General features: G+C 47.2%; 1 protein-coding gene across 5 annotated transcripts in view; it reads left to right on the forward strand.

The window, feature by feature from the left end:
• The window catches only part of LOC144798526 (beta-1,3-galactosyltransferase 5-like), a 255,786-nt gene that overhangs the window by 100,337 nt on the left and 135,407 nt on the right, over positions 1-20,042 (forward strand). The window contains exon 1 of one of the 5 annotated variants that reach the window (XM_078669453.1): positions 15,850-16,156. The exons of the other annotated variants lie outside the window; for them this stretch is intronic. The gene's annotated coding sequence lies outside the window, so the exon portion shown is untranslated. Of the gene's footprint in view, positions 1-15,849; positions 16,157-20,042 lie in introns of those variants that run through there. 5 annotated transcript variants of the gene reach the window in all.

Raw genomic sequence — 20,042 nt, forward strand, 5'->3', positions numbered from 1 at the left:
CTGCATAGCTCTCCTGATTGGCCCACTCCTGGCACACCTGATGCCCGGGGTGGCACCGCCCATGCCCATCCTGCTACTGGTGCTTCACTAGGAGACTTGGCCTCCACCAGTCCCACCCTAGTGATGTGGAAATAGTTAATTCAATTCCAGCCTACACGCTGCTTCCTCTCCTGCACCCACCATACCTGTGACCGCCACTAATGCTCCGACAGCCCACCCATCGGGGCGCACAACAAGAAATCCAAGTCTGCAGTCAGCAGTTTCCCAGAGGGCAACAGAAAGTCCACGAATGTAGCACTCCTCACTGGTATCACAGGGCAGGTAAGACGTGCTGCATTTTGGCATGTGGGCATCTAATATAGCCCGACTTCATGTTTTCTTTTAACTTACCTATGGTAGACCAGTGCATCCTTTCCAGTAACGAAAGCTCTCTGGGAGCTACCGTCTTAGTTAACATCAACTGAATTGAACTAAGTATTGCATAATTATTGGTATTCAAAATAAATAAAACCGTAAATATGAGTTTCTGGATGCCTGAAAGCACATATCCCGCCCTCCTAGACCATGGAGCTGTGGTTTAAGACCATTGCGACTCAGGGATGTAAAGCTGATGTTCTGTCTATAAAGTCCCAATAAATAGAAATGGAGGACAGGAGCGGGACATCAGCTAGTGATGAGCAGTTGTTTAGGGAGGTTAGTTAAATGTATCTGACTTTTTAGGTCTCGCCTAGCGACGCAGCGCTTGTGCTGCTCCCCATGGCGAAATCTATTGTCGTCGACTTGGGTGCCGAAGGGGGACAGGAGATGTGCATTTCCCAGACAGCCGATGTGCATGCTCACGGCGTCTCTTTGAGCTTGCACCCGGTCAGCCGATGTGCACGATCGCACGCTCACGGCGTCTCTTGGAGCTTGTGCCCGGTCAGCCGATGTGCACGATCGCACGCTCACGGCGTCTCTTTGAGCTTGTGCCCGGACAGTCAATGTGCACGCTCACGGCGTCTCTTTGAGCTTGCGCCCGGTGAATACTTGTTTACTTTGTAAAAGCAGTGCCTCCACTTTAGCCGAAGCTGTGATTCGGACATGACAGAATCGCTAAGGTTTCAGATTGCTGGTATGCCTTTACTTGTTTGAATTTGAGTGGTTTCATATTTCCATTTGCTGCAGAGTGCATGCGACCCTAGGTGTGTCTATTGGGCGATGGCTCAATTTTTGATGCATGTGATTGTTGTTTTCTGGCATATATGACTCCTCCTTAAAAGCAGAGTGTAGTTTTCGAACTTGTATTTTTTCTTACACTTGAATGTTCTGTATATTTCCATGTGGTCAGTCAAAATTGTGGGCCTTCAAGTTGGTTTCGATGAGTGTTAGAATGCCAGCCAGGTTCTTTATTGGCTAAACATATGACAAAGGGAATTAGATGAGGCAAATTATGCTGTTGGGGGGTTGAGTCCGGAGCATTTCTGCCGGCGGGACCGACATCAGGGAAGCAGAAAGCAGAGCAGGTGGGAGGAGCAATGGAAAGAGGATATTAAATGCGCGTTTTTCCTGCTGCACTGACCATGCAAGCAGCGTTCAAAGCTCTAGTTGTGACAGTTCCAGAGAAAACATTCCGCCTTCAAAGGAGTGGATGTGATGAGGCGAGAATGCCCTCGACAGCTGCAGAATCCCGTGGCGCAGCGACATTACCATTTACCACTTTGAAGGTTGATTTACATCAACACGAGAGGTCGTGGATTTTGGAAGGGGGGTGGGAAGGAAGCTCACAACTAGAGACATTCAGAAATTGGATCGTCCTCAGTAGATTGGTTGGCAGATGGAGAAGCAACAACAGATCTAATATGATCCATTCCCTTTGCCCGCTAACATTCAAACGTCTCACTTCAAACACGTACAGGTTAAAAGTAACAAATCTACAGACTGCACATCACAAACTCTATGCTGACTGGTAGTGACATATGAGCGAATAGGAGAGAACTAAATGCAGTTTTTAAACACCCAAACACACAGATCTGGAGCTTAGCTCCTTCTAGTTGTTTTTTTTTTCCATCACAAAAACACAAAGCTATCCAATCACTTCCACGCCACACAATTCATCTCCACACATTTTCAATCATCACCACATAATTCCACACCAAATCACTCAATACAACTTAACACAATTACACAACACACCTCATGCATCCAATCCATGCCACACAATTCCACATCAAAACCCAAAATTCAACAGCACACCACATAATTAAACTGCAATACATACCCCTCCACAACACAAAAGACCATTCCACATAATTATACTCCATAACGCATGATCCCACTCCACATTCCAATAACTCAATACCACATAATTACTATCCACATAATTCCATGCCACATAATTCTACAACACAAATCCACTACACAATTTCACAGCTAACTAATCCAATTCAACCAACATAATTCCAGTACACACCACATTCATAAACTCCATAGCACCTGTGTTCCTTAGTGCTACTTGTTGCCCAATCAAAGCTTGTGCCTCTCTGAGGCGACCTCCACGAGTCTGCACTGACTCTCTTAATTTTAAATGTAAGCACCTCATCTGTCACGTGCTCTCTGTGCCTGCACCCTTGGTGTCCTCTTACGAGTGTGAGAGGCACGGTAGGGCCGAGAGAGAGCCCCAAAACCCACAGAGGGTTGGTGGAGGTCCTGGGTGACAGGGTGGTGTATTCCACCACCAGTAAGTGTAGACCGGGAGGGAGAGAGGGAGCAGGAGTTGTGCTAACGCCGCGAGCTGTGTGCATGCACATCTCCTGTCCTCCATATGCGCACATCTGCTGTCTCTTGTGCTAACACCATACGCATGCACATGTCCTGTCCCCCTTTCGACGAAAAAGCCACAACGATAGATCTCGCCAAGACATCAGCGCATGCGCTGCGTCGCTAGGCGAGACCTAAAAATGAGAGGGAACATTGATGAGAACTGTAGATTTATGGTGAATTCGGTAATGACCCATGTTTGAATGATATGGGACATATTCCAAGATACATTTAAAGTGTTTATTTGAAGACCCATTCTGCATTTGTTATGGATTTAAGAAGAGCTGAGGATTGTTTATGCATGAAGGAGTAAATGATTGGTTGGTTGAAATACTGGTGGAAGAATGGATGGGGTTTGAGATGTTAAAGGAGAAAATACACTTCTCGCATGTTTGACCCAATTAAAGTGGTCTAAAATTGTAATAATGAGTTTGATGAGATTGAATCATCTTCTGTTTATTGCAGGTATGATAAAATGTTATATGAATTTTCAATGCATTGCATGAACATATCTTTGAGGATAAACAAGTAATAAAGGAAAATACATAAAGTGGATCAAACTTTGTTGTACATACAAGAATGAGTGATTGATGCTCTGTTAAAATGAATAGAGAGGTTGCCGGGCATTTTTTTTCTAATTAATTTTTTCAAATCCTAGCATGCTCCCTCAGTCATATCTATCTAGGGACACTGGAATTATGTGGAAGGGAGTAACATATTCGTGGCGGGGCTGACTAAATAATGCAACAAGAATGCTGCACAATGTGGCATATTTTGTGATAGTGTGAACGTGTAAAAATGACAACAAGTAATACTATCTGAGCAAAGGTTCACCCCATTAGTACTAGTGTGGCACCCAAATACAGCAACAACCAACAAAAGTAGACCTGTCAACCTTAGTAAAGGGCCATCCATTGCACAGCATTGTGTTGCCGCATTTTTAGTAACTTTTGATCCATTTGTTAAAATCTGCATATACAACAGATGTTGTATTATACGGTAAAGCCATAATTATGCAGAAAGCGCTGCAGTCGCAAAGTTGCCTCATTTCAGTGGCTCTGGTCATATCTCTCTCATTGTGCACGCGAGGGCCTCTACAGATATGCAGTCGGTGGCAGGTATGTCCAGATACAGTGCCAAGATAAATATTTGTCACCTTGAGGATTTCGCCCTCTCGGCAGCATTTACAGTTCGGCTGCCACTTGCCTCCCAGTGGCACCCAGGGGTGAACAGGAGTTCAGGGCACCAGCACCGCCTGGCAGTCTAAGATGACTGCCAAATGCAAGACCTACCCTGAAAGTGCCAGAAAAATAAGTGTGAATCCGTTTTAGGACAAAAAGTTCCCAGTTCAAGGCAATGTAGTCCACATTTAGCAAACCAGATTAAAGGGTACATGGGTTTCAATGAGCTAAATAGCGAGTGTGCTTGCCTTGGGCTTCAGTGAGAGAAACAACGCTTGTGCGTACCTGTATTTGCATGTTTTAGCTCATCCAAGCTAGACCTATTGGCTTTGCTCTTGCCACCATTTATGACACCCTTTCAGTGGCGGAGAGCAGTGTAGCTACTGTGACCCACCATTTGAGCCAGTGTGCAGGGACGCAGGGTGTCTCTGGCCCCACTGCGCCTGAACTAGCAATGAGTTGGTGGGTGGTGGACATGGAAATCTATGTGGCCAAGGGCAGAGCGGGTGTCTATGCAAAAGCAAGGGCTTTGCTAATGTCTTTTAGCCATGTTGTACAGCAGCTTAGGTTAGCAGCATGGATAAAAGTACAGTTTTAAAAACTCAGTATGACGCAGCCAGCACTGTCCGTGTCATGACACTTTTTATCTTACAGCGGTTGAGCCAAAAAAAAAAACAATGGGGGTGTGGGAGGGAGAATTTGCAACACGTACAAGGGGGGTGGTAGGAGAGAATTTGCAACACAGACAACAGGGAGGTGTGAGGGGAAATTTGCAACATAGACAAAGAGGGGAAAGGAGGAGAGAATTTGAAACCCGGATAACAGGGGTTAGAAGGGGGAAATGGCAACAGAGACAATGGGGGATGAGAGGTGGAAAAAGCAACAAAGGACAACAGGGGTGGGAGGGAGGTAAAAGCAACAAAGGACAACAAGGGTGGCAGAGAGGAAAAGCAACACGGACAATGGGGGAGTGGCAGAGAGGAAAAGCAACACAGACAATGAGGGCAATCAACGACAGACCATTGCCAGACAATGAGGACAATCAACGATTGGAAAACAAAGGTGAAATGAGAAAAAAAGTACCTCAACCCCCTCACAAGCAGTAGCAGAAGGACACTAATCAAAGGTAATTGATCTGTTGTTGGTCCATGCTCCCGAAGAAAGAAGAGGGAGTGAAAAATTGGCAGAGAGGCTATTATCCCCCACCTTACCGCTGTTCTGAATGTTGCCATCTCAGAGGGGCAATACCCCATCTCCTGGAAGTCTGCAGTGGTTAAGTCTTAAAAAAGCCTTCAGTGGACCCCACGGAATTGAAAAACTATCGGCTGATTTCTCTGCTACCAGTCCCAACTAAGATTTTGGAAACATCTTTAAACTCCTTACTCACCTTAGTGCCTACTTAAGAGACCATCAGATTCTCGATGGTTCACAACATGGCTTTAGAAGCCACCATAGTACGGAAACAGCTCTGACTGCAGTATTTAGTAATATCCGTACCCAGGTGGACGCAGGTCACACTACTTTGCTGGTCCTACTTGACCTTACCGCAGCTTTTGATACCCTATCTCCTCTGAGGCTGGTTGAACGTCTCAGGGAGATAGGGTTCGGGGGCTCTGCCCTGGGGCTCCTTGCCGCCTTCCTCAGTGATTGGACACAAGCAGTGAAAATGGGCCAATTCTACTCTGCTTCCAATTCCCTATCGTGTGGAGTCCCTCAGGGCTCCTCCTTGAACCCAACACTTTTTTAATATCTATGTTGCCCCACTGGCAAAGGTGGTGAGATCCTTTGGGCTGGAGGTGTTGTTGTATGCTCACGACACACAAATAATGGTGTCCATCACTCACAGCATTAGGGACTCCGCCACTAATTTTAAAAATTGTATGCAAGCAGTCTCGTCCTGGATGGTGGAAAATGTTATGAAACTGAATGGTGAGAAGACCGAAGTCTTGATATTTGGTAACCAATTGGACATCTGGTCCAGCGATTGGTGGAGGGACACGCTGGGCAACTGCCCTAGCCCTGTTTCCCATGGGAACGACCTATGGGTCATAGTGGACAATTCTCTTTCTTTGAGCCTGCAAATTAGCAGGACAGTGTCCACTTGTTTTGTGATTATTAGGATCCTTAGGCAGATCTCCCAGTTCCTTTCGCTTGCCTCACGTAAACAGTCTGTCATCTCCCTAGTAATTTCCAGATTGGATTACTGTAATGCCCTCTATTTGGGCATTAACCCCTTCTATGCTGATGACGGCCCCCGGCCGTCATGCATCACGGTGGGCGTGTGCTGATGACGCTGGGGGCCGTCATGATCCCGCCCACTCTTTAAAACGGCCGCACAGGCGCAGAATCGCGGCCGCGCCCAAGGGGTTAACAAAGGAGTGGTGCAACGCTTGCAGCTTGTGCGGAATGCTGCTGCCAGGCTGGTAATGGATTTGCCAAAATACCACCCAGTGTCTCTGCCTCTCTCCTCAAACTGCATTGGCTTCCTTTGGACTGTAGAATTATTTTTAAAACCCTCTGCCTGATCCATAATGCCTACTATGGTTTGGGCCCTGACGGTATTAAAACAATATTCCAGCGTTATGTTCCCACTAGGGAGCTTAGGTCCGCAAACAAAAACCCACTAACCGTGCCAAGGTTTAAAAAGTCGAAATGGGGAGGTAGAGCCTTCTCTACTGCTGCGGCGAAGCTGTGGAACTCCCTCCCGGAGGAACTCGCTGGGCAGGTGTCACGCTCCCTCTTCCGCAAGTCCTTGAAGACCTGGCTTTTCACATATACCCCTGTTTGAGCATGACCTCTCCTGTCTGTACAGCGTTCTGTTACAGCGCCTTGACGCCCTTGGGCTAAATTAGCGCTCTATAAATTGTATATTTATTCATTCATTCATTCAAGCTGGAGTGTATTGCCCAATTAGGAGCCAGAAGCTAAGAGTGACAATGAAGCCAACAAATGGTAAGCTATGGGCACACACCAACACCCTTTTTGTATATAATATCTCTTGCAAGCGAGAGCACATGCACTGTTGCAGGCAAGACCCAATGGCCGCTGTCCCAGCATCCCTCGGGCTCTCCCAGCATTTCCGGCTCCCACCCTAGGAGTGATGGTGTGCAGGCGCTAACGGCACCTGATAATTGGCATCATGTGGGATCATGAGCTCTGATGGCATGCGAATTGCCACTTAATAGTGCTGGATAAATGTTACATAACTACAAGGCTGGTCAATAATATTCTGGCAAGTGAGTAATTTTCTTTATAACCCTGATGATTGATTGTTTTTTGTTGGTTAAATGTAAATGTCCAGTATTTGTAAAGCGCGAACAATTACCCGAAGGTGTCAAGGCACTAGGGGCCATCGGGAAGATTCAGCGAGCTATTGCCCAGAGTTGCTTGGTGATGGGCTAATCCAGCACCGGGTATCGAACCGTGAGCCCCCGAGTTCCGGAGTCATTCACCCTGTCTGCTGCGCCACACCTCTTCCACCGTCAGACAGGCCCTCTCCTCGTGCCACAAACTCCTGAGTGTCACCGACAACAAAGAACAAAAAAGAAAGCATTGTGACCAAGTCGACGTGAAAGCCCAATAAAGCAAAAGACTACGCCGTAAAGGCATAAGAATGAATGAATTAACGGGGATTTGTATTGTGCGACTTAGCCCAAGGGCATCAAGGCGCAGACAACGGACAAACACATAGTCTCAGGACATCGAGAAGAGGAATTACTGGTACGCTTTGGTGAAAAGCCAAGTTTTAAGATGTCTGCGGAAGATCAATGAAGGTTGACTGATCAGTTCTGGAGGGAGGGAATTCCATAATTTGGGGACCAAGGTGGAAAAGGCTCTACCTCCCCACTTAGCTCTAGAAAATCTGGGGACAGAAAGAAGATTTTTGGAGGCAGAGCAAAGTGTTCTACTGGGAGTGTATGCACAGACAAGAGACCTAATGCCTTCCGAGCCATAGCCAAAGACAGCCCTGTGGGCAAAACAAAGAAGTTTGAAGGAGATCCTGGAATGAACCGGAAGCCAGTGAAGAGACTTCCTAGCCTGGGTTACTGAGGCAAGCCTCTGGAGGTTCAAAACCATCCTGGCTGCAGCATTTTGTACCATCTGAAGATGATGGACAGAGCTCTTATTTATGCCACTATACAGGGCATTACAGTAATTGAGCCTTGAGGAAACTAGGGCAACTGTGGCTTGTTTCCAGGCAGCAGGAGACAGATAGGAAGCAATCTTTCTCAGGGTCCTGATGATGCCACAACAGGTGGATACAGTTCTATTGACCTGAAGGTCAAAGGAAAGTGCAGAATCTATCAAGACTCCAAGGTTCCTGGCAGAGTGGACCGGGTGGGGGCAGTCCCCAAGGGAGCCCAGCCACCAGTCATCAGACCAAATCTCCTGGTTTCCTCAAAAAACCAGGACCTCCGTCTTTTCCCCATTTAATTTTAAAAAGTTCCGAATCATCCACTGGGATACTGTCTCCATGCAAGATCTGAACTTGAGGGCTGAGTCGTTGACCGACTGTGTGATAGAGACCATGATCTGAGTGTCATCGGCGTACGACAGGACCTCAAATCCAAAGGATCTCACCACTTTGGCAAGTGGGGTCACGTAGATGTTAAATAGTAGGGGACTTAACGAAGAGCCCTGCGGGACCCCACATTGCACTGACTGGGAGGGAGACAGAAAATTTCCCATCTTAACTCTCTGTTCCCTTTGATGGAGGAAGGAAGCCAATAAGCTGAGGGCAGAGCCTCCAACCCCAACCCCAACCCCAATCTCCTCAAGCCTAGAGACCAGGACTGAGGGAGACAGGGTGTCAAAGGCTGCCGTAAGGTCGAGTAGGACCAGAAGAGTGGTATGGCCCCTGTCGACCTAAGAACAGATGTTGTTAATAACGACAGTAAGGGCAGACTCTGTACTGTGGTCATTAAGAAAACCATGTTGAGAAATATCTAACAGATTTGAGCCCTCCAAAAAGGTGGATAGATGGTGGTTAAGATGAGCCTGGAGGATCTTAGCCGGGGCTGGTAAAAGGGAGATGGGACAAAAGTTTTTTAGGACTCCTGGAAGGGGCACCCTTATTTAATCATCGCTGAGGATCCAGAACAGCGGTCTTACCCTTACCTGGAGAGACTGAATAGGTACTTCCATATCGAAAAAGGTAAAAAAAAAAAAAAATGTGTCTTGTAAAGCGCACTGCTGCCCTGAGGCGTTGTGGCGCTGTAGACCGCTGGGGAACCCGTCCAGGCTATCCCTGTGAGATGGTCCCTACTGGGTATCTCCAAGGTGAAACCAGGCATCCCCGGCGAATGTGGGGGGGGCCGTTGTAGAGAAGAGGCAAGATAATGCCCAGAGTTGCAGTGTGTGATCCCTGGTTAGAGTAGGCACCGAGGCGAGAATTATCGAGTCCGCTGACCCTGGTCCACGACCCTGCCGCGTCGGGAATTGAACCCTGGTCCCGGGCCTTTCTCTGCATCCGGGTCTGCCACCTCTAACCAGTGAGCCACACCACTCCATAAATAGAGTGAATCATCCTACATTTGGAAGAGGTGAAGTGGAGTAAATAAATAATTTTCTTATGGGGAGTAACAAGGATAAAAATAAAAGAATATAATGCATCCTAAAATCCTCTCCAACCAGTTGGAATGATAGGGTGGGGTCGTTGAACAACAGAGTGCAGAGAGATTTCTGTTGTCAAATACAATTCTTGTACTGAAGAAGGTGGGATCTATCAAGCCTCGTCGACCGAAATGCGGCGTTGTCAACTCCAAAAAATATATATTTTTTGTGATTCTTTCAAAAATTCTTTTTGTGATTTCTCTGTGTATTATGGTGAAAGTATGCAGTTACTTGTATATATTGACTGTGACATGTTTGTGTATTCATAGTGATACTACATATGAAAATGTATTTACTGTGTTTTTAATGTTGATAAAATATAGTGTAGAGCTGGATATGAAAACATTTTATATGTAAAAAGTAAAAAGTCATACATGTGCTATTTTAGGATACCATTATAAAGATTTTAATGAATGCACTTTTTATACTAGAATAAATTAGACATTTTGACACATAACAAAGTTCAGTGTGTGTATATTGCAGTGAGTTAAGTATGGTTATGAGAGACTTGATTACATTATATTGAATACGAGAGGGACTTACTTTTGTTTGCCCTGGCAAATGGAACTCCTGGTTCTCAGATCTTTAATACCAATCCTGGAGCCTGCGGAGGACATCATGAACTAAGAGGTGCTGCGTGAGGCCACTGGTAGGCGGTGACCGCGGTGCTGCGCTTGAGCGGCAAGGGCTGCGGGTCCGCGGGGGGCTGCTAAGGCCACGCCCTGTCTGCCAGGTCCGGATAATGTTTGTTGGGTTTACAAAACACTGTTAGTGACTGACACGGCATGTGGTACGTTCAGAGGTTCCAGACTGTGCTCCTTGTCTTGTTTTTACAGATATTTCACAGCTCTGGAGTCTCAGGCAGGCCTACATCCACCTATACTTGCAAGAATCTGGTTGTGTCACTCGTCTTCCACAACTGTACATATAGTAACCGTACATGTTAGCGCTTACAGTACTTACTAGGAAGACCAAATGCGCTGAGTCATGAACACTCCTCCTAGTTCTTCTCAGGACTCTTTCAGATCACCGGTCGCGCCCTTCCACTCAGCGTCACGGGGATGTGTAAGAACATGATCTAGGGATCACACCATCGAGTCGGTTACGTCACATTGCTTGGATTATGGGGATATATATCAAAGCCAGCAAGCATCGAGGTTTTGAAAGACAACAAAACCTAACACCAAATTCCACGCAACAGCAGAGATGTAAAAACAGCCTTATCTACAGTACAGTTGAGCTTAGCCACCCACATTCCACCAACTGTTAGTAACCACGCCGGGACACTGTAGACACAGCAAAAGCTAATGGAGAAACCTGGCCTCATCTTGCCGACAGCCAACAACACCTCCATAGTCCCCTAACTTAACTCCCTTTAAAAACCTCCCAACTGAATCGATTGATGCCAGACAACCGGAGAAGTGAGGGAGTCACAACTGCCCAACCAGAGAACCAACCGGTTGGACCACTGAACCAGACCTGGAAACGAGCAACTGGAGGCGACCATGACCACCATGAAACAACAAAGGTATCCCAGGCAACCCAAACATACGGCCTAGATCCCGCATGCATGCCCAGCAATACCAAACTACTTGCAACCACCCCAAACATGGCGCCTATGCCACCAACAAAGACCCAAAAAACAGAATACTGTTGGGAAATAGGCTTGTGGCATCACAGGATCTAGAATGGACCCCAAAGGGTTGGAAACTTGCAAATCTAGATCATCAAACAACCTCACAGTGGGGGAAAGGGAAGAACAGCCACCAGAAGCAGATCATTAGAATGAGAACCTGTAGGGACGCCAGCTGGTGGACCAATGGAAAGAGATTACTGGCTATGTTCTGAAGCCTCTGATTGGTTCATGACACTTTCTGCTGGAATAGGGCCACAGTCTCTGTGACAGAGCAGCTTCATGATCTGAACTTCAGGAAGGTCTCTATCCTGTATGAATTGAAAAGCTCCACATTCGTGGACTAACTGCGACTCCGCTTTACAGCTCCCGCGGAGGAATTATAAGGATCCAGAAAAAAAGCTCAATGGAAAGGCACAGGAAAGCGAAGTAGAACAAAGATGCAGAAAAAGTGTGCAAATTTGTCAAAAAATATAATCATGAGCACAGTGAGGTGGTGGTGGTGGGGTGAATGTGGTTTTAATGGCGCCCGCTCCTTCTACCTCTCTGCCTCGTTCTTTTTCTTTCTTTCTCTCCTTCACTTGTTCTCTTCTCTACTTTCTCAATGAAACAATGGTCCTACATACCTCAATCTGTCGTCGGCTGTCTTTCCTTTCTTTCTCTCTTGCCACCTAGGTGTCTCGCTGTATCTCACAATTGAATGCTGTTGAATAATGCGTTTCTATCTGTCTGTTCTCTCTTCCTAATATCGGTTTCTCTCCCTCTTTGTTTTTATCTTCATCTCTGCCTCATCCCTCTCGCTCTCCGACTTTCCCTCTTGCTTTCTCTCTACCCATTGTCCTCCTCCAGCTCTCTCTCCTCCTCTCTCGCCCTCTCTTCTCCCCCTCCCCACTTTTTGTCTTTCTTCCCGCCTGAAATCCCCCTCACTACTTTACCGTCTCAATATATTTCAATTATGACATAAAATAGTGTTTTGGAATTACTTAAGACACGTTCACAAGATGGCAGGCCTTTTCCCCAGGTCATGTGGCAGGTAGAGGCTGCCGGCCAGTTCCATGATGAATGATTGCTTGTTTGCCATGGGTGTCCCAGAGGCCTGGGTACCACTGCGCTGCTCGCGGGATGCCGGCTAGATCTGATGGGTCTGCTCCCTTCTAGGGTAGCTGGGGTCGAGCACACAGGCCTTACCCTAGGACTTGATGGACCGGAAATATGCAGAATCTCCTTCAAGGTTTCCTTCAAATTGGAAGTAAAAAGATTCGTCCTGAACAAGTTCCTACCTTAAAAGGGTCTCGGATCGTCTGCTCTAATGCTCTGGATTGATACCCTAAGTCCTGCCTTTGGTGTTATTCTGCTTTACTAGTCACTTGCTCCCCTCCCAGTTCTCTATGGTCCAATTATTATCTTACCCGTTGTCCCTTTTATTCGAAACCTTTTTGTTTGATATGCATATTTGATTTGTTTGGGTTGGTATTCCTTTTGATAATTGTACTGCAACTATTACCTTCCTCTCCCTTACTCAAATTGTAAAGCGCTCCGATATCCTTCAGGATCACGTTCGCGCTATATAAAACTTTATAAATAAATAAATGAGTGTTTACAACGCAGGTACATTATGAGACAAAGTAACATCACTCTGTAAAGGTCACTGTCCAGTCACAGCAACGTCTGTAAAAGAGTGCAGGTCTATTTACAGCTCTTCTAAGGCGAATGCATCTACCCAGAGTATTTTTCAGATCTGCGCCCAAACTGCTGTTAGCCTGTGGGGCGCCATCGCCAAAACTCAAGCATCTTGGATCCACCTGGCTTAGGTTAGATTCACTAACCTTGCACATCCATGGTCCTGGTCGACGGAATGTCGATACGGTATAGATGCAAGTATGTGTCCTTCAGGGTCTGGCTCGGACCCTTGAACAAGTGACTCCACATCTCCGGTTCAAGGAGGGTAGGTCCTGGCACACCGCCATGGTTGCTGTAGTTACACCGAACCCAACAAGAGATAACGCAGGGTTTCGGTGCACCGAGTCCCTTGGGCTCTAGATTTGGACAGGTGGTTACTGGGCAGAGTTTTTGCAATCATGCATGACTTAAACTGGTCGCTAACCCTAGTACATAGAGTACAGTAGTACACTCCCCAGTAGAACTGGATGCATTTGACTTCATTGTGATCTTGTACATAGTTACTGACTGTTTGTGAATGATAACAATTCATTTCCTCATTTGGTTAGTCAATAAAGGAGTGTTCGGTAATAGCTCATAGTTTACAGTGTAGATCTATTGCCTCAGATGTTTTGCAAGAATGTTGCCTTCTCCTGTCGCTGGTGACCTGTAGTTGCATTTTCAACTTTATTACCCTATTTACTAGATTTGACCCTCAACTTGGGGCATATTCACCTCCCATACATCATCTCTAGGGGGAATTGAGCGCCATCTGCCCTGGAGGCACTTCCTTCCTTCCTTCCTTCCTTCCGCAGGTAGCCACGCTTTCAGAAACATTTCACACGCAGCCATGTTGAAATAGTTTTTTTTTACCCCTTCCATGCTGATGACAGCCGGGAGCTGTCATGGCACACAGTGCTCGTGTGCTGATGACGGCTCCCGGACGTCATGACCGCACCCGCGATCGGAATGTGCCGCACAGGCGCAGAATCGCGGCCGCGCCCAAGGGGTTAAAGCAAAAGAAAAGCAATCCAAAATGGCCGCCGTGAACGTGTACATATGCACGGGTGGTCTAATTCGATTGGTTTAAAAACCATCTAAAGATGTATTGGCAAGTTGCGGATGGAGTGTTAGGTGGAAGGAAGTGGGCAACTATTTAAATAAATGGAGCAGGGTGGGGAAGGGAAGGGCAGGCTAAGACCGAGAAAGGACAAAACACGAGGGGGGCAAAAGGGTGCGGTGGGACAGCCAGATATTTAAATAGAGTAGAAGGGGGTACAGGAACGTTAGAAGAAAAGAGTGAGCGGGAAAGAGAGCAATTAGTCCCTCATACTCTGCAATGTCTTGACTTCAGAAGTGGAAGGATACAACTCATCCCGTTACAGTGCAAAGGGGCCGAAAAGCTTCTTGGGCAGGACAAACACTAGGGAAGAAAGCTATTGAATCAAGCCCACTTTGGTTCTATATTAATAATATAATAATAATAATAATAATAAGGTAGTTTGTAGAGCACTTGGTTACGCCATCCCGGCGTGTCCCCGCGCTGTGGAGAACAGAAATAGACCCGCCAGAAGCATTATTGGACAGTCAATATTGGACAGGCTAATACAAGGCTGTCAGTAGGCGAGACCTAACAGGGCCAGACCTATTGTCTTTGCCAGTGGTTGTTTAACACTTAGTTGGTGTGTGCTTTCTTTTCCCTCTTTATTTGAATGTTTCGCGTTCCGAGCTCTGGGGGGAGCCCTCCGGAGCATCACTCCTGGTCTCATGTGCCCGGCTCTCGACCAGAGAGCTCGGCTGCAGGTCCGGCCTCTGCTCAGAGAGGGCCCTCGGTAGAACCAAATGTGGTGCCCCTCAATCCTCTGCTTTTTATCCTAGTTGTATCCTGTCACTCAAGATATACAAAGGGCAAACCAGGTCTGGTGGCTCAGTGGACTAATGCATCCACTGTAGGAGCCTGTGTTTGACCTCATGGTCACAGGTTCAAATCCCAGCGGGTCCACTCAGCCTTTCATCCATCTGAGGTTGATTAAAATGAGTACCATTGAGTTGGGTAACAATAAATATGTTATTCCGCGCGAAGATACCTACGGGTGAACATGCGCTTTACAAATACACATGTTATGTATCGCTATTAACTTAGCAAATATGCGTTTTTCTTTGCATCCTGGTACTAGTAGTCCTATATTTATGGTGAGGAGAAACAAAACTGAAAGTACTAGAAAGCAAAGGGAACCAGTAAACTTTATTTTTCAAAATATGAATATAGCGCAAACTCTGCCCCTTTACTTGAGCACCAGTTACGTTACACAAGGTTAGATTTATTTAAGCATGGGACATTCGCTCAGGATTACATGATGTTAAGTCGACGCTGGGACTCGAACCTGGTTCCAGTTCCAATGTCATTAAACCACATCCTATCTCTTAATAAACTTAATAAAATACCAGCAATAGAGTAACACAGTAGTTTTGTATTTGCAACAATGTGATTGCCAGGGAGAGGGGTGCTGGTGGCTATTGTATTCAGTGCAGGTCTTGGTAATGACACAAACTTCGCTACTCCGCCCCCCCCTTTCATCTGAATCACCCTCCTGCCAGTGCTGAACTGCAGGCAGCTCCTGGCGCCCCTACGAATGTCGACGCCCTGGGCGTGAGTCCAGCTCGCCCATGCTAGAGGTCGGCCCTGCCCGCTGCATCATACTTTCCTATCTGTAGAGGAACAAGGAAGAGAAAAACTCTGTTGGAACAACTTATGTACTCCCCTGGGAGAGGATGACTCCAAGGTCCTGCATAGCCAATTAGATAAAAGAGGGCTAGCTGGCTGTGTTGAACAGTTTATTTATTGCCCCTCCCTCCATCAGTGTGGCTGCTTGCCAAGGATCTCAGATAAGATAAGATGGAGGCTCCTAAGTGCTGGGTACATGTGACATGCCCCACCTGAGAGACCTACACTGGCTCCCCGTCGACAAGAGGATCACCTTCAAGCTCGTCACCCACGCACACAAAGCTCTCCACAACACCAGACCAGCCTACCTTAACAGCAGACTCCGCTTCTACAACCCCACCCGCCAGCTCCGCCAGCCTCGCCCTCATCCCCCGCATCCAACGAACGACCTCTGGCAGCAGATCCTTCTCCTACCTCGCCACCAAGACCTGGAACACCCTCCCTACCCACCTACGACAGACCCAAGACCTTCTCACCTTCAGAAGACTCCTCAAGACCTGGCAGTATCAGCACCCCCCCACCCCCCTCAGCGCCTTGAGACAGTCACGGGTAAGTAGCGCGCTCTACAAGTACTCTGATTGATTTATTGACCTGACCGATTCTGCCCCAAACCTGTTGTCCTGTTAAATACAAGGATCATATATCACTGATTCTATCCCAGCCCAGCCGGCCTTTCATATGTGATCACCTGTGACTGACTGCACCCAGCACTACGAATCATTCAGTCAATGGTCTTAAAAGTCGCTCTATCAGAACCAGCCCTACCATCCTTTCAAAGGCAAATCTGTCACATGACTGACCCTTCCCCAGCCCCACTGGCTTTGCAAGGCGATCCTGGCACCTGACTGTTCCTCGGTCCTGCCAGTGAGAATGCTGCACGGGAGGGCTCTGCTCCTAACCTCTGACCTCTGCCAGAGAGGATCAAAGCCTGTGGCTGCAATCCACCAAGAGGCCCCGTGTCCTGTGGGTCCCTCTCAGCCAGCAGGTGCTTTGTAGAGAAGAGGAGGTAAGTGTGGCGCCTACGTCACTCGCGTGCAGCTCTGTTTGCTTATGAGCAAGAGCAGGCTGCAAATGTCTCATCTGAGCAGATATGTGACTGCTCATCAGCCCTACCGACCGATCAGAGGCGGGGGAGCCTGGGGCGGTCACAAAATACACTAGAATGCATATTATGATTGCAGCCACCCAAGTCTGAAAACTAATGTACTCACCACTTGAATCAAACAAAGATGTGAATCTACCTGACCTTGCAAAAATGTTGTTCCCTTTGCAAGTCAGTGACAAGTTTCCAAGCTATTACTTGTAACAGGTTGCATACAGATCTCCGAAGCAGGCACACTAACCATTTAAGATGTGTAATGGGGCTTACACTTGAGACATGCAGGTAACCTGTAGATCTCTGCAGCAGGAACATTAACCCGTTCAGTTACTCTACCAGGGTGGGACTTCTGGCCTGCAGTTTGCACAAGGAGCTTGCAACAAGTTGTTTAATACCGAGCTCCCTTCCCCTGAGTGGAACCTGCAGAACAGACTCACCTCTACAGTGTCACGTTCACGCATTGGCCTATCTTACTGTGAGGTGCAAGTTACCCCCGGCTCTCTTCAGCGGTGCAAGTACCCACTAAGTTGGATTTAAAGTAGGCCTGGGCATGAAGCTCCGCTCGCCGAGTTTTTCCCCACTCCACGTAGGGCACGGAGTTCCAAAAAAACCTCTATGGAGCAGAGTTTTCTACTCGCTTGCGTTGGCCAACATTAAGTAGGCGAGTGTGAGTGAGGAAAATCTTCATCCAGACCACCTCCCGGCTAAATTTCTCAATGCGGGTGGTTGCCACCGCTCGCGAGGAGAAACCTTGCGTTCGCATTGAGGAAGCGGCCTCTCGAGGAGAACATGCACTCGAGCAGCAGAAAGAAGTGGTGCCCCCTTCTGCTGCAGGTGATGCAGTTCATGGTGATTTTATAGCACGGGACAAACACCCGGTGCTAAAATTCAGCTTGAATGTTGCGACCTAATCCACTCCTCCTGCAGAGCTCCGTTTTGCACGGCAGAGATTTTTGGCCACAACGCGGCACTGCATTCTCTGTCCAGGCCTACTTTAAAGATGTACCTGCACACACAGCTCCATGATATTTAGGTTAAAACCCTTGGTCCGCAGGTTACACAGGTCACTGTAGACGGTGCACATCTCGTGAGCAGAAATCCTTATGGGTATCACGTATAGATGCATGAATACGTATAGATGCATGAAATACAAATCATTTTAACCTCTTCCGTGCTCATGACGGCCCCCGGCCGTCATGAGTCACGGTGGGCGTCTGCGCACGAAAGACAGGGGCCGTCCGAGCCACGCCCGAGATTGGAATGTCCCAACACTGCGGCGGAATCCGCGCCGCAGTGAAGAGGTTAAAGCTCATTTAAACCAAATTAACTTGAGCTGTTCTTATCGGCTTCAGTTTCAGTTGGCCCGTTGAGGGTCAGATCTCTAGAGCCAGTGACGTCGGGGGCAGGACCCTTGTGAGATGCACTGCTATTAATTGCCCTATTGAGGGCCGGATCCCCAGGCCAGTGACGTCGGGGGCAGCTATGGATCCTTGTGAGATGCACTGCTGTGAGTCTATTGAGGGCCGGATCCCCAGGCCAGTGAATTTGGGGGCAGGTAGGCTTCTGTAGTAACGTAGACAAGGCTGGTAGATGTAGTTTAAGTAGGTTTATTCAAGTAGATAAACATATCGCTTGGATAACAAGTAGTAGTTAAGCTCTGTATAGCAGCCCCACCTGGGGCAGCCTGCTAGCTCTGCTCAGCCCTTCCACCAACCGTCACCACTCATACCGGGTCACTCCAGCATTCCACTCATGGCCCACAAACATTCCACACAGAACACTCACACTGGCTAAGCAGCTAGGAACAAGATCACATAGTACATAATAACAAAACATGAAGATACTACAGTGTCTTTGTGAGATCCACTGCTGTTAGTTGGCCTATTGAGGGCCGGACATCCAGGACCAGTGACTTCGGGGGCAGCTAGGGATCCTTGTGAGATGCACCGCTGTTGGCTTTGTAACCACAGATGTAAGACACTTGCAAGCTCGCTGAATTGTCCAGCGCTTCCCGTGCGTGCTTTGAGTTCCAGGGGTCGTGAAGTCGAACAGTCAAGGCTGGCTCCGAGTGAGATGCACCTCGATCACCCAGCAGACACGTCACTTACAATCGGTATCATTTCTAAGCGGTGTTATCTTGTTTTTGTTTTTTTAAAGCAATCATTCTGCCCACTGGTTTGCATTAGTGCAGCGATGGAGCAATTGCACGTGTCACTGGTGTGCGTCAGTTTCACATTTTAGTATTGCTTGTTTAATTAAAACCTTTGCAACCAAGAACTATGATAAAACATGGTGAAATCATTCAAATAACAATGTCCCTGTGCAAGAATTACTGAGTCACAGCATATTATTCACAGGGTTGAAAACAAGTTCAGTTTGAGTCCCATTTCATAATCTGTTAACCTATATTGAAGCAGTGGTTAGGTCTTGCAAAAAAGCAGGCGGAGTGTGAAGCTTATGGTCAGAATGTTACTTCAACAAAACAGCTTAAAAGCTTAAAGTGCAATATAGGCAATCTAAAATAGAGTGGCTGTGGCTTAACAGCTAGGGCGGCTGACCTTTGAAGCTGGGGAACCAGGTTCGAGTCTGCCGGGCGGCCCAAACATCCTGTGGTTCTGGGCAAATCCCTTAATCTCCCTGAAACCTTCGGATCAAGTTTGCGCTATATAAAATTGCAAAAATTTGTTTTTTTTTAAAGTGTATATCTAACATATCTAAAAGGATGCCTAAATATTTAATCTGCAATGGGCAAAGTAGAGGGGTTTTCCAGTATGTGTCCGGGGGCAAAAAAAAGCCAAGACCGCCTGTCTGCATGATCAAGTGCTTCTTTGGTTGAGGAGTGTGCATAACCTAGCTCTTCGCTCAGCCTTTAGCTACTTACAGATACACACCAAGTGTACCGTGTCTTCTTTCTCTGTACCGCACAGGCGGCAATCAGTCGTAGTGTTGCATTTCCAGGGTGGATGGTGTAGGAGTGACGGTAATAAGCCCAGTCGGTATCTCAGAATTTTTTCTTTTATTGAGTAAGTGTACCCCGTGTGAAAGTAGGGCTGAGGTGTTGCTTTGCCGTAGCTGTGTAGCACGAACCAGCTGTGGACTCTACCCGCCACTGATAATTTGTCCTCAGTTGAAAAATCCAATTTGATGGTTTTATTTACTAGCTTTTTGTAGCTGGCCTGAGTTGCGGATTGTATTGTAATTGCATTTATATAGCGCTTACTACCCCTGACGAGGCGACAAAGCGCTTTTTTCGGCAAGTAGCACGCTACTCCGGGACCCATAGAGGATTAGTGTTGAATTAGTATAATGAAACATGCAAGTACAGCGCTGCTGTTA

The sequence above is a fragment of the Lissotriton helveticus genome, chromosome 12 (assembly GCF_964261635.1).
Source record: "Lissotriton helveticus chromosome 12, aLisHel1.1, whole genome shotgun sequence".
Classification (NCBI taxonomy): domain Eukaryota; kingdom Metazoa; phylum Chordata; class Amphibia; order Caudata; family Salamandridae; genus Lissotriton; species Lissotriton helveticus.